The 16,062-nt window shown below is 37.9% G+C and overlaps 1 protein-coding gene and 2 long non-coding RNA genes across 10 annotated transcripts in view; 1 reads left to right on the forward strand and 2 right to left on the reverse strand.

Moving 5' to 3' along the window:
- Window positions 1-16,062, reverse strand: part of LOC137251206 (uncharacterized) — a 96,716-nt gene that overhangs the window by 42,351 nt on the left and 38,303 nt on the right. The window lies entirely within an intron of this gene.
- The window catches only part of Trf2 (TATA box binding protein-related factor 2), a 67,621-nt gene that overhangs the window by 19,089 nt on the left and 32,470 nt on the right, over window positions 1-16,062 (reverse strand). The window contains exon 1 of one of the 7 annotated variants that reach the window (XM_067785394.1): window positions 14,293-14,527. The exons of 5 other annotated variants lie outside the window; for them this stretch is intronic. The gene's annotated coding sequence lies outside the window, so the exon portion shown is untranslated. Of the gene's footprint in view, window positions 1-39; window positions 284-14,292; window positions 14,528-16,062 lie in introns of those variants that run through there. One more of the 7 variants, XM_067785392.1, reaches the window with a different exon arrangement.
- On the forward strand, window positions 13,120-14,819 carry LOC137251205 (uncharacterized). Of its 2 annotated transcripts, XR_010953184.1 has the most exons (4): window positions 13,120-13,431; window positions 13,536-13,777; window positions 13,853-14,186; window positions 14,274-14,819. It is a non-coding gene; the product is annotated as an uncharacterized lncRNA (long non-coding RNA). The 2 variants fall into 2 exon arrangements; XR_010953183.1 differs by having other exon boundaries at window positions 13,123-13,777.

Genomic DNA, 16,062 nt, shown 5'->3' on the forward strand with positions numbered 1-16,062 from the left:
AAATTTTGCAAATCTGTTTTATTTTTAAACAATTCATACGATAAATAATAATTTTTCACACATAGGGCAATCATTTCCAACTTGAAAAAAAAGACTGGATATAAACAATGGCCGTTTTCAGAGAATACTATTTTTTTTTTTTTGATATATTTCCGTCGAAGTGATAGAAATTTTGTTTTATGAACATCTATAATTGAGCCATGGAACAATCAAACAATCTTTTAGGCAGGTTAACAAGGCGAATTCAGACCCGGTGTTGTTATCCCATCAGCTGATTGTTTCTTCTTGATAATTTTCCATACAGCGCCTTGTACAAGGCGAATCTATACTAAGTGGTGGCAAGGCGAATTCATTACAGGTGGTGTTATCCCATCATCTGATTGCTTCTTCTTGATAATTTTCCATACAAAGCCTTGTACAACAAAATGTCAGTTAATCGAAATCTATGAAAATTTTCTTTTGGCTTGACATTCATCTGCACGGCGAATTCAACCAATTCGCTGTGCGGAAAAATGTCAAGTCAAAACAAGGCGAATTCATTACAGGTGGATTTATACCATCAGCTGATTGCTTCTTCTTGATAATTTTCCATACAACGCCTTGTACTACAACATGTCAGTTAATCGAAATCAATGAAAATTTTCTTTTGACTTGACATTCTTCCGCACGGCGAATTAGTTTAATTCGCTTTGCCACCACCTAGTATAGATTCGCCTTGGGTGGTGTTATCCCAACAGCTGATTGCTTCTTCTTGATAATTTTCCATACAAAGCCTTGTATGACAATATGTCAGTTAATCGAAATCAATGAAATTTTTTTTTTTGACTTGACATTCTTCTGCACGGCAAATTGGTTGAATTCGCTTTGCCACCACCTGGTATCACAAACCACAATCAGAAGATTGCGCATGTAAAGAAAAGATCAGTTGTTTTTTATGGGCAATTCATACGCCATTTTCTTTTAGCTCATTTTTTTTCTTTCTTTAATTCGCTCAAGCAGTCAACTGTGACGTAGATGCGCAGAACGAAGCAATTTGGAACTCGTGAATGCGCAATCTAGTAGTAGATGATTTGTGACCTGGTATGGATTCCCCTTGGACTTGACATTCATCTGCAGGGCGATTTGAATGAATTAGCTTTGCCATCACCTGTCATAGATTCGCCTTGCATGTAATATAAAAATTACCTATCGCCAGTTTGACACTTTCCATTGTTTTGTACATAAAATGCTATTTTGGTTAATAAAGGTGCGTCGTATAATTCCAAATGAGGAAAGGTACTCAATACCAGAAAAGCTTGGTTAATGAGATTATCTGCATTTAATTTATTTATTTATGTCTAATAACAATTGTTAAATTAATGACTACATTTTCCATATACATTTTTCCCTTCGATAATCGGTAATTATGAAAAAATTTTAAAGAAGCCGACTCAAGGCAAATTCAGTACCAGGTGTTGTTATCCCAACAGCTGATTGCTTCTTCTTGATTATTTTCCATACAACGCCTTGTACTACAACCAAGGCGAATTCATACCAAGTGGTGGCAAAGCGAAGTCAACCAATTCGCCGTGCAGAAGAATGTCAAGTCAAAAGAAAATTTTCATTGATTGCGATTAACTGACATGGTTTAGTACAAGGCGTCGTATGGAAATAATCAAGAGGAAGCAATCAGCTGTTGGGATAACAACACCTGGTACTGAATTCGCCTTGACTACAACATGTCAGTTAATCGCAATCAATGAAAATTTTCTTTTGACTTGACATTCTTCTGCACGACGAATTGATTGACTTCGCTTTGGCACCACCTGGTATAGATTCGCCTTGTCATAGACCAAGGCGACTCCATACCTCAGCTGTTGGGATCATGGCGGAACCATAAAAGGTGACAGCATGGTGCCCGCTTCCCAAGGCAGTCGGTTCTATGTACCGGAGCGACTCGGGATTTTTCCCGACCAAGGACTGTCATTTCAGTGTGACCCCATTTAATTTGTTTCGTCCCTCCCATAAATTGTCATCCTCCCAGCAGCTCCTTGCAGCAGCACTGCTACATATTCTCTTACTCCGGGAAGGTATCGAACCCAATCCGGGTCCGTCTCCTGACCCCGGTCATGAGAAATGGTTTTGCTGCATCTGCCAGAAAAGAATCTTTTTAGGACGGTCATACTCTGTTCAGTGTGTCTCGTGCAAGGGATGGTTGCATCGGACAGGTTGTTCTGGGCTTGATCCCAAAACCCGACGTCCACGTAACTTTTATAAATCTTTTGTGGCTCCTTGCTGTTCACGCCCAAGGGCGTCCCGTAGTCTACGCCTAAGCGTATCCCCACTACCTTCCAGCAGCTTCGCTGCTCAGCAAGCCACAACAAGTACCCGCTGCTGCTCGCGCCCCACGGCGCCAACAACTCAAACAGCTGATACCACTCATAACTACTACCTTCGTAGTAGAGCTGGTAGCAATGCTGAGCATCAGCCCCTGCCCCCGTCTTCTTCTCCCCCCCTCTTTTCTGGCAGCAATCGTGCAGGTCAGGGAAACAGACTCTTAGTCCCTGCCTCCGTTTGCACCGTCTGCCAGCACAGAATATATAGGTTTGCGACATCCGCTCAATGCAGCTCCTGCCTTGGGTGGTGCCACTTTCCTAGATGTTCTGGTCTCCGCGACGGCAACCCCTCGACGGGTTTCATCGCGCCATGTTGCCAGGTCGCAAACCCAAATCATCCGGGTACCCCAATGCTTGCCCAAGGGCGCCCAGTCCCAAGGCCACAACAGCAATTGCGTCCTGGCCTTCCACAACCTAGGCGTAGTCACCCCTCACTTACCCCTAGAGTGGCGGCGTCACCCCTCATGCACTTCAGAATTCTGCAGTTCAACTGTAATGGACTAACTGGGAAGATTACGGAGATAGTCGATTTCATGAAGCGGCACAACATCCGCAATGCTGCGATTCAAGAGACTAAACTCACAGCAAGATCTGCATTGCAGACCTGCTCTGGTTATAATGTCCACAGGAAAGACCGCGAGAGCGGAAATGGAGGCGGCCTCGCGTTTATTATACATACACCACTCTGTGCAATATCATATATTTGATCCTGGCATCGACCGCAGTGACAATGTCTTAGAACGTCAAGGTCTATCTGTCCGGTCAGGCGATGCAAATCTAGAAATCATCAACATCTACATCCCTCCTGTCACCTGTTGCCCCAGTGGATACCGCCCTAATATCGAGGCCTTACTCACTGGCAACAATCGCATTATCTTAGGCGATTTCAATGCCCATCACGACCTATGGCATTCAAACCTGCGGGTGGACAGTAGGGGTGAGATGTTGGAGGATCAAATAGACGAAACGACTTTCTGCACAATAAACGGAGACGCCCCCACACGTATGGTAGGAAGCTGTCATAGCTCGCCAGATATCTCAATCGTAAGCGCAGAACTCGTAAACTGCGTCAACTGGCAGCCGGTGGTAACATTGGCATCCGACCACCTGCCCATACTTATTTCGTTCGAGCGTACCGCCGACTTCATCGTCACCGAAAAACGCACTTTCATAAACTTCAAAAAAGGAAAGTGGGAAGAATATAAATCTGCAACAGACAGCAGCTTTGCTGCCCTCCCTATCCCGACTGATGCCCGCCAAGGGGAGCGTGCCTTCCGTAAGGTCATTGAATCCGCCTCGGCACATTTCATTCCCGCCGGAGAATTCCCGAAATCCGGCCCCACTTCCCGGCGGAGGCCGCGAGCTTAGCGAGGGAACGCGACCTTATAAGACAGCTTGATCCAGGCGACCCCCAAATAAGGGATATAAACCAACGCATCAGACTGCTTGTGGACGAACACAAGCGGGCGAAATGGGAAGAGCACCTAAGAGGTTGTAACCTCTCTACCGGTGTAGGTAAACTTTGGTCCACCGTAAAGTCCCTATCGAATCCGACTAAGCACAAAGACAAAGTTTCCATCGCCTTTGGCGATAAGGTGCTGTCGGATGCGAAAAAATGCGCGAGCGCTTTCTGCCGACAATACATAATGCATCCTACGGTCGACAAAGATAGACGGAGAGCCAATAGACACGCACATAAACACAAACTCAGCGCGTCACCAATTACCATCACCGCTAGAGAGGTTGAGGACGCCATTGGTCGCGCTAAACCATCCAAAGCAGTGGGCCCAGACGGCATAGCCATGCCGATGCTTAAAAACCTAGGGAAAGAGGTTTCAAATATTTAGCGCATGTCTTCAACCTGTCTCTTTCCACCTTTGTCATACCCGAGAAATGGAAAATGGCCAAGGTGGTCCCGCTACTAAAGCCTGGGAAACCAGCTAACGTAGGTGAGTCATATCGTCCGATATCTCTCCTATCGCCAGTGGCAAAGACGCTTGAAGCCATCTTGCTCCCTTATTTCCAAGCACATTTGCAGCTAGCCCCTCATCAGCATGGCTTCAGAAAACTCCATAGCACTACCTCCGCGCTAAATGTCATTAGCACCCAGATAAATTGCGGTTTGAATCAATATCCCCACCATAGAACAGTACTCGTAGCGTTAGACCTATCAAAAGCTTTTGATACGGTCAACCATGGCTCGTTACTGCAAGACCTGGAAGGGTCCACCCTTCCCCCATGTCTTAAAAGGTGGACCGCAAATTATCTGGGTGGTCGGCAGGCATCGGTGCAATTCAGAAACGAAACATCAAAACAAAGGAGAATTAAACAAGGGGTGCCACAGGGTGGTGTACTATCCCCGCTTTTGTTTAATTTCTACATATCTAAGCTACCTTCACCACCGGAAGGAGTCACAATCGTTTCCTACGCCGATGACTGCACAATAATGGCCACAGGCCCAGGCCCAAAGATCGATGAGCTATGCAATAAAATAAACGGCTATCTCCCTGATCTCTCCAGTTTTTACGCCTCGCGAAACCTGGCATTGTCACCGACTAAATCTTCCGCGACCTTATTTGCAACATGGACGCCCCAAATGTCGACCATATTGAACATCCACGTCGATGGCACTACGCTACCGAATGTCCTACACCCCAAAATCTTGGGTGTGACGTTTGATCAGGATGTACATTTTGGTGCGCACGCAACCGCATTTGTTCCAAGAATTCAGAGCCGTAATAAAATCCTCAAATCCCTTGCTGGCAGTACCTGGGGAAAAGATAAAGAAACGCTCTTGACCACATACAAAGCAATTAGCCAGCCGATTACGTGCTACGCGTCACCCATATGGTCGCCAAGCCTAAAAACCACCCACTGGAAGAAACTACAGGCCTGCCAAAATACTGCTCTCAGAATCGCCACGGGCTGTCTTCTTATGTCCCCAGAACTCCATCTGCATAATGAGGCGAGAATACTCCCCATCAGGGAGAGAAATGAGATGCTGACCAAACAGTTTCTGTTGAATACCCAGAAACCTGGGCATCCCAACAGACATCTGATTGACGAACCAGCACCGCCTAGGGGCCTAAGGAGTCATCTCCGTAAGCATTTTGAGGAAATACGGCACCTGAGAACCCAGCCGTATGAAGCGGAAAAACACAAGCAGGTCCTTGGTGAACTCCATAGACATGCGTCGGACCTTTATGTCGGGAATTGCCCGGTGAATCCAGTACTTGAAGAAAAATATCCAGAACTCGCAGAAGAGAAACGCATACTCCCCAGGGAAACGCGTGTCACTCTTGCTCAACTTCGTTCTGGATACTGTAACAGGTTAAACTCTTACCTATCCAGAATCAACCCCGACATACAAAATGTATGCCCTGCTTGCAATGTGTCCCCACATGACACCAACCATCTCTTTAATTGTAATGTGGAACCAACGCCTCTAACACCCCTTTCCTTATGGTCCACCCCTGTTGAAACGGCAAGTTTCCTTGGACTCCCGTTAGAGGATATTGATGACAATTTGTGATCGGTCGCGGCTATTAGGTGGGGCGAGCATTGCTACAACAACAACAACAACAACACAGCATGGTGCCATACCTACAAACATAAATAACAGTTCCATGTACTTTTTGTAAATTCGATGGACTAATGTCAAAATCGTACTGCGACGTAAGTTGATGTGTCAAATCAAATAAAAAATGTACAAATCAGCTGTCCCATGCTGCCACCTTCTATAGGTCCGTCATGGTTGGTTTGGTTGGGATAGCAACACCTGGTACTGAATTCGCCTTGGTGCCAAAGAGAAACTAGAAAATATTGTGAATAAGACATGTGTGATAACTTCTGCATAGACGTCAAAATTAAAAATAGAATGGAACACCTGATTTGTAATTGACTACCGCTGTCTCATTCTGTATCTCTTTCTATCACCCGCTGAAGATAGTCGGCCCTATGCGCTGCCATCCTGCCATATTGAACCAAAGAAGATAAATATAATAAGAGCCATCACTAGTTATTTTTTAGGCATTTACTCGATGTAAACTATGAGTTAGTCGCTACTTTTTTTTTGGGCGAGATGTTTATAAATGTCTTCTATACATTTCCATGGGGTATTTGTGTTTATTTTTCCGACTGTATTTAATTAATTATTTAATTCTCTTTCCAAAAAACACGTTTGCATAAAGTGACAACACCGCATGGATAAGTGGAAGGCAATTCAAAAATGTCCCTCATAAAACAAAAGTAGCGACTACCTCACAGTTTACATCGAGTAAATGCCTAAAAAATACCGAGTGACGGCTCTTATTATATTTATCCTCTTTGATTGAACACCTTGACACCTTGTCAAAACCATAAAAAGTAGTAGTAGTAGTAGTAGAACATTCTGTCAGGCAGTTGACGGATAAGATATCACACTTGTTTTATCCACAATGCTAGAAAATTTGACATCTAAGAAGATTCTTAGGGATGGGACGTATGTGAGTAAGTGCATATCTTAAAATTTTCGAATTAAACACATAGGCGCATAGTCATAGTCAAAATAAAATAGGTATTAAATTTAGTTGCAGCTTTTTTGACGGGTAGCTCATAGAAAATTATGTCAAAAAGTTGCAGCTAAATTTAAAGCCTATTTTATTTTGACTATGACTATGCGCCATACTTTTGCACTTCAAAAAACATTCGTCAACTATGAGATTAAAAACTACTCGTACCTTATAGGCCGCGGTACAATGACATTTTTCATATAGATGCGTTTAACACAAGCTTATGCATTCCAATAACATTGCCACAATCAACCAAGATATTGCGTTTGTAAATATGAAGGAACTTCAGACTTGGCAATTGAAGTTTATTACACCTTGCCCATTCACATACAAAATTTTGCGAAGCACTGTTGTAAACATTCTCCCTATACAACAAAAATACTTGCTAACATATTTTGTGTCGTATTCGATTGTTATATTGCAGTTTTTAATTGTGAAAAATGTTAGAAAATTTACCAACCAGTGGGAAAAATAATTTCACTTGCAAAGTGTGCCAACACCCTTACCTTCTTCGATTTGAGATTTAATTTCGTGTGATTAAACCAAAGAGAATAAGATAAATCAGGAAAAGAAAAGTCAGTATGCTACTCTTATGCCTGGTTTTTCAGTGCGGGTTTAAACTCTAGTTAAAGTCGGCTAGAGTTTAACCTTGCCACTTTGTTCGATAACATACAACTTTGCTGCTCATCTCAGCTTAAGCGGACAAAGTTGTTGGGTTAATCTCTAGTCAACTTTAACTTTAGTTTAAACTATCACTGAAAAACCGGGCATTAGTTGAATTCTAGATGGTGTTTTTTTTTCTTCTATAAATTTTTGTGGCGTGTTTGTGTTTATTCTATTTATTGTATTAAATTTTTTGATTTGCAGCGAATTATTTGCTACTGGTGGCAAAATTTATCCTCTTTGATAAAAGTTGATCAAAACATAAGTGCAGAATTGCTACGCAGCTAGATTTTTAACACATTGTCTCCGCATGGGAAGCAGCTCGCTGCATGACCTGTTCAAACAAATTTGCTGCATTAAGCCCGGGCTTTTTAAACTTGACTACAGTTTAACCCACTTCGGCCATTTAAGCTGAGATGAGCAGCAAAATTTTATCTTATCGAAAAAAGTGGTCTAGTCAACTTTAACTAGACTCGCACTGAAAAACAGGGCATAAATAAGTGTTGGGTACCAAAAAATCCAAACAGGCACAAAGAAAGTGCAAAATAGCATGATAACTTGAGTAAATATTGAGATATGTTCACCAAATTTGGTACACGAGCTTTTCTGGACCCAGAATAGATTGGTATTGAAAATGAGGGAAATCGGATAATAACCACGGCCACTTTTTATATATATATAATATTTTGGAAAACACAAAAAACCTGATTATTTAGTAAAGTAATGTTGAAATTTGACATGTGAATGGATATTGAGGCGTGGCACCGCCCACTTCTGATAAAATAAATTTTACAAATATTATTAATAATAAATCAAAAATCGTTAAACCTATCGTAACAAAATTCGGCAGAGAAGTTACCTTTACTATAAGGAATGCTTTGAAGAAAAATTAACGAAATCGGCTATGGACAACGCCCACTTTTATATAAAGGATTTTTAAAAGGGTCGTGGACGAATAAAATAAGCTTTATCTTTGCAAAAAAGAGCTTTATATGAATGGTATTTCATTTCCCAAGTGGATTTATAACAATAAATAGGAAAAACTTCAAATTTAAAAAAATGAGCGTGGCACCGCCCCTTTTATGACTAAGCAATTTTCTATGTTTCGGGAGCCACAACTCCAAGAAAAATTATTGGATCGTAATAAAATTGGGTACACAGATTTTCCCTATAGCAGGAAAAATTTCTAGAAAAAATGATCGAGATCGGTTGAATACCACGCCCACTTTTATATAAAAGATTTTTAAAATGGTCGTAGACTAGAATAATAAGCTATAACTTGGCAAAAAATAGTTTTGAATCAATGATATTTCACTTATCAATTTTTATTGTAAGAGGAAATGGGGAGATATTTTTTTTTAACGGGCGGTGCCACGTGTTATGAAGAAAAGTAATTTATCTGAAATAAAATGTGCAATTGAAGCTCACGCTGAGTATATAATTTCGGTTACACCCGAACTTGGACACCTTTACTTGTTTTATTATAAACAAATTCAATATTTAGTGCATTTTAAAAATATTTTATATTCTTTATGCAAGTATTTGACATAAGTCGCCGCATAGAGCTGCCAGGTGAATATAGCTATAGCTGCATGTGTGTCTACGAAGCAATCAAACAGCAGCAAAACTAGCAGCGCAGCACATACATATCATGTAAAATTTGAGTTTTCTCCATGTTTTCCAATATAAAACTTAATTAAACCACCGCTCATACGGCGAATATAAGACCTTGTGAATATCTCTCTAGAAATTATAGAAAACGCAGAAAATTGTCCTTTTTAATATTAGAAATTTTTTACACACAACCAAAAATATATCTACCTGTGAACATTTTTCTACGGTTTATACATTTTCTATACTCACACCCATGTATATTTCAATTTTAAATTTATTATTTGGACAATAGCCTTGGAACACAAAATTCCGATTAAGAAATCAGAACGTCTTTATGCGTGGCAGTTTCTTAAAAATGTTCCTTAATAAATTATACATCTCATGCTTCATCTTTTGCATTATGTGCACGGTGAACTCTAACGAAAAGTGCTTGTGCATGTGTTAAACTTACTGTAGACAAGATGGAAAATATTCTACGGATTTCAGAACGAGGGAAGTACCCTCGGTTTTCTGCAATATTTCATACTGCAAGGTTCTATTATATTTCATAAAAAACAGTAATGTTCCTAATTTTTAAAGCATCAGTATAAAATTCATGTGACGGCAGTCCAAACATATTGAAGGAAAAAATTAATATGACTAACAAGCTTTACATATCTTTATTTATGTATTTACAGGCATTTATACATATATGTACTTATATATAAAAATATACAAATAAAGAGGACTGCGCTCTTACATTCAAGTTTAAATATTTTATACTACCAAGCAACGGAGATCAGTAGTAAACAGTGTTGCCGTTTTTGGTTACTTGTAACCAAATTGGGTTACCGAAATTTCGTTTGGTTACGTGGTAACCGTTTGTTTTGGTTACCGTTTAAACTGTCCACTTTGAGACCTATAAATTATATTTTCGAGCTTTATTTTGCAAGAAGTAACATGTAGAGTGATTTTGATATATTAAAGGAAATTTGATTTAAAATTCGATGGTGTAGCCTCTATGTAAAGCGGCGACACTCGCAAATCTAAGTATCGATCTTTGCCAAATTCTTCTCATCGCTGGTTATTATCGGTTTGTTTGGGAAAAAGTTGCATGCAACTTAACTTTCACACGAAGCGCGAAAGTTTTTTAAAAAATCAACCGTCTTGCTTGGTGGTTCAAATCAAATCTAAAAAATCTTTATTGATCTTCTCTTATTTATAACTTATTTACTTACCACTACATACAATTGTTTTCTGCTTAAGTTCTAAACAATTTGACGCTTAAATGTTTACTTAAAACCAATTTCATCATTCGATGAAATAGGTTTAGCCTTGAAATGGCTTGCCCTTGAAAAATCAATAAAAATAGCCAACTGAATATTTGAGGTATTATTTACTTTAGCTTTTTCTGTTTAGATTAAAAATGCAGAGCTTAGGATATTTGAGATATTATCCACTTTAGCTCTTCCTGTTTAGAATTAAAATATGTCGTTACTTATTGCCAGTGTAGCAAAGACATATTTGAATCATATACCTAATACCTAAGTGGTTCAATGAAGCTATATTTGTTTACTTAGCGGGTAAGTGTTATGGGTGGATGGTGGCGTTAACTTGCATGGTATAAATATTACCAGGTAAAAAACCATTTGCTCTTCTTAGCGGCCATGATGGTTTTTTGATTTTTAAAACAATTTTAAAATCACTCTCTTAAACTTTGTGGAAATGCCACACCAAAGAAAACACACAAAAAATTGTTGGTATGACATTTTCACTTTTTTTAATACCAAAAAAATAAAATGCTTATGAAATAAGTGAAAAATATTTCAGAAGAGGATCGTGGCCTGATGCTTCTTTTTGCGGGAAACCACAATACAATTCTGAATTGAAAATTCTGGAATGCGGTTGACCGTTGAGATTTCTTTCCTACCAAAAAAATGTTATTTCCGCCAATAAAAAATTCGGGTTTGGATAAAATATCATAATATTAATGTTAGAACGCAAAAACATATGATAATCCTATACGACAGCATGACACTGACTCGTGACAAAGACTCGTATTGACCTCGACAACAATAATCCGAAGGTGGAAAATAAAAATTTTAGATCTTTCAAAAGATATCAACGACAAACCGAAAAATGACCCCGGAGTGCTCCGAAACCGAGGGTGGAATCCATAGTATTTTTGCGCAGAACACCTTTCTGTATTGGCGGCCTTTGACAGTGCTTATAAAAAATTACCTTGGGTGGGTCCAACACCGGTTTGGAGACCAAAACTATATCCGCGCAAAACACTTATGGTCACAAATTTTTTTGTGGGTACCACAAAATCATCAAAACTACAACAACCACATGAAAATTTTCAAAATTTCTTTTGCAAATATCTCTTAGACAGACCCAAAATTTTTTAAACTCCGCTTTCGGATTCGCGATCCTGGATCCAAAACGCGTCTTTTGATACACCCCTTGATATTTTTGGACCTGTATTAAAAGTGTCATGCTGTCGTATAGAATTACCAAATATATTTTTCACGTTTAATAAGTGTAGTTTTTTAATGTAAAATTGTGCAATTTCTAATGTAAATTATATATTGTGAGTCTATTGACTATGTTATATGTCTATGTATGTATCTACGCGAATGTCTATGTATGTATCTGCGCGTGATTACCAAGTAGATATGTTTGTAATGGCCTCTTAAATTAAAACTTATATCTGTAATTTCTTTTTTTCGCCAGAAAATAAAATGGAAATGCCCCTGAAGATGCTAAAAAAGTTTTAGCGAAACGTCGGGAAAAATAGTGGAATGTTTCATTTGCACTAATCAGCGATTAGATCGGATTAGCGTATGGAAAAAGGAAAATTCCTCTAAAAATACATATATAAAAATATATTACAGTTTGTTATATTTCTGTTATGAAAACAAAACCAAAATAAAAAATTAAAATGTGAGAACAGTGAGAATTAAAAAATTTTTTTAAACGTCATTTCGGCTCTCACCGGTCTTACCTTGTAATATTTATACAATGGTTGCATGCAGGGCGGAACGATACAAGGTGGCAGCGCGGGACAGCTGATTATAATTTTTTTTATTTGATTTGATACATGAACTTCCGGCGCAGTACGATTTTGACATTTCTCCATCGAATTTACAAAAACAAAGTACATAGAATTTTTATTTATGTTTGTAGGTATGTCACCATGCTGCCACCTTGTATCGTTCCGCTATGGAGATACCTGTTTTAAGAATCTTACGCGATTTGTAATGAAGTTATTGTTATTGCCACATAGTTCAGCGGTGGCAGAAAGAAAGTTTTCCGACTTAGCTTTAGTTAAAACGAAGCTAAGAACCAATCTAGATTTTAATACTATAAACAGCATAATGCCATCAAAAGAGTTGTGTCAAAAGGAAATGAAACGAATTACGTATGGTCGGTTAAAAATTATTTTCAATCGAATGTATTTATTATTATTTGTAATTGCATTTACTTTTGATCTCATTACACATTTATGTATGTAACTACTTCTAATGTTAAAAAAAAATATTTTTCATACTCATACACACAGCATGTTTAATAATATGATTTATGCTTTTGTTTCATCAAATTTTATGTAAAAAATTCTGAAGTCTTCATTTTTTTTTAACTGTTTACGTTATATGTACGCTAAAATAAAATAGATATCAATGCTGCCAGAAAAAACGCAAGCTTTTTCGGTTTGGTTACCATTTTCCACTTTTGGTTACTTTTTGGGAAAATTCTGGTTACTAAAAATTTAAATTAGCGGCAACCCTAGTAGTAAAGTGTCTCTAATATTAAAAGAGCTTTAAAGATACAAACAGAGAGACTAAGTGTAGAAGAGATACTAAAAGAGAACTTTCAACAATAACGGAAATGCTAATCTGCGCATTCACGTGCACAATGTGACAGCCCTATAGAAAAGTACCGTCCTCATTTTATTATTCTTTTTCAATTTAAAAAATTTAAATAAAACTTCACGACATTGGGTGGGTTTATAATGAACAAAATTGAGCAGCGTCACTGCGTCGAAACAAGACGCTAGAAGATTCAAACTTGTTCAAGACTTAAATTTACGTGAAATGTATAGTTTTCACTAAAAAGTTGAATATTTATAAAAAAATTTATTTAAAAAGTTTAGATAAGTCACTACTTTTTAATAACGTCAAAAACTTGAACATGCCTGCATTTACATGTGTTTATAATTAGGCAGTTTACAAGGTCTCCTATTCACCGTATGTGCTATGCTTTAGCTAAATTTTATATAGAAAAGCATGGAAACAACTAAAATCTCGAATTATGAATTGTCCAAATGTAATATTTAATATTTGTATTACAGTTAAAAAAGCTAACCAAATCAAAAGAGGAATGTAAAGAATTTACATTTGCGTATACCTAAGCAATGACAAAAAAAGGTTTTCTGCAGCAAAATTATAAAAAATATAATTTAACAACATGTATATATGTACATCATTGCGTTTATTGGCTTATAGGTAATTCACTTCGTATGTTCTGGTCCACTAACCAATTAACAGAACGTCATTAGTGTAGTTAAACAGAAATTTGAAATGAAAAACATATGTGAGTATGTTCATTAAATGTGCTTTATTTTATTTATATGTTTAATTAATTTGTTCGTTTTTTTTTTCTTTTTAGGTGCTCATGTTGTTTTTAAGAAACTCAAAAAAACTGAGAGAGTTTTCAGATTGCGCAAACTGCTTACATTTGTTGGCTCTATCAATTTGTGTCTACTACAACTACTTTGATGCAGCTGATTGCGTCAGCGACTGCAACTCGCAAGCCGAAAATTGTCATTGCAACCTAACTGTAGTCAGACGCGGCACCAACAGCAACATATGTGAACTGACATAGACGACGACTTCGGACGCCAACGTTGTTCCACATTATATTAGCAATTTTTGCCCTTGACCCAAAACTATATATACAACATGCGTTTATACAAACGCTGAAACTTGCGTTTCTATTACAGGTAACTCACAACTGGGAAATTTTACCTGAAATTCAATAATATTAACGCTAGAAATACTTTTATTTTGATATAACACTCACAACTTAGCTACCATTGTAAATCTTACCAAGTGGCGCAACTAACAGCTGATCGGTGAAATTCGCACACGTACAGTTATCGACTCAGTTTCAAAAAAAACTTTAGATTATTTAGCTCAAAATTAAAAGTGAGATAATCCTTACGAATTTATGTATACATATATAGAATATATAAGGCTTTTTATTTTTATTTATATTAAAGCTTTTATCATTTTTTTTTTAACTTTGAAAAAACTCCGAACACCATTCCTTCATTATACGTCATTCGACTGCCCATTTCACTGCCTTCCACTCTATCCATGGTTCAATTATGTACAGGTTGGCTCATCTCATCAGCTGATTTTATTTATGTCATTGCATGGTCGAAGGGATTGTCAAAAGGAGATGGCAAACTCAAAATGAAACCAAACATTGGCAACATTTTACTTACACATACAAAAACTGCTAAGTTTTATGTTTCCATTCCATACCATTCGCACAAACACCAATACACAGATTTTGACAATTTGAACAGACATATTTTGTTGCTTTACAGATGAGCCAACCTGTATATAGTTGAACCATGACTCTATCATAGCGGAATGATACAAGGTGGCAGCATGGTGACATGCCTACAAACAAATAAAAATTCCATGTACTTTGTTTTTGTAAATTCGATGGACAAATGTCAAAACCGTACTGCACCGGAAGTTGATGTATCAAATCAAATAAAAAAAGTTTATAATCAGCTGTCCCATGCTGCCACCTTGTATCGTTGCGCCATGCACTCTATTCGCAACATAACCTCAATTTAAGCTGCCAAACTATATAGTAAACAATGTTAACTACTTTGTAACTCCTACATTAACTTTTTAATGAAGTTTCAACCACAACTCCGTGTTTTTTATAATCTTCATGCTTGTATTGCCAATCGCTAGTTTGATACCTTCCCTTGCTAACAATTTCATCCTAAAGATTCTCTATAGCTCTAAGTTTCTCTGACGGAAATCGAAAAAACGTTAATAATATGTTAGATCGACAGATTTTGCAGCTAATAATCTTGAGTTTAGAGATGGGAAAAATTTTGTAGATTAGTGCATGTGTTTCATGCTCGTAAGAAGATGGCCGACCTACAGATTGTGCAGCGCATAATCTAGCTTTTGTGGTGGATTAGTGCATGTCTAAACATTAACTTTCTTGCGCCAACATGTTGTAGCATTCTATAACTTTAGTTCATTTAGCTGTGAAATGACATCAACGCGTTAAAATGCTCAGTTCTATTTTAAAATGGTATCTCAATGATTTGTATGCCAACACAAAGTCTAAATTGAAATAATAACAAGTACGGCTAAGTTCGGGTATAACCGAACATTACATACTCAGCTACCAAATTACAGCTTGCAAAACTTTTAAACTACCTTCTTTTAGAAGTGGGCGGTGCCACACCCATTGTCCAAAATATTACTAATTTTCTATTCTGCGTCATAAGGTCAACCCACCTGCCAAGTTTCATCGCTTTATTCGTCTTTGGTAATGAATTATCGCACTTTGCGGTTTTTCGAAATTTTCGATATCGAAAAAGTTGGCGTGGTTATGTCCGATTTCGTCCATTTTAAATAGCGATCTGAGATGAGTGCCCAAGAACTTACAAAGCAAATTTCATTAAGATACCTCAAAATTTCCCGAAGTTATCGTGTTTCGGACAGACGGACGGACGGACATAGCTAAATGAATTTCTTTTTTCGCCTAGATCATTTTGATATATAGAAGTCTATATCTATCTCGATTAGTTTAGCCGTTACGGGAGTATATTAATTTTG

Source organism: Eurosta solidaginis, chromosome 4 (genome assembly GCF_040869045.1).
Source record: "Eurosta solidaginis isolate ZX-2024a chromosome 4, ASM4086904v1, whole genome shotgun sequence".
In the NCBI taxonomy this organism is placed as follows: Eukaryota; Metazoa; Arthropoda; class Insecta; order Diptera; family Tephritidae; genus Eurosta; species Eurosta solidaginis.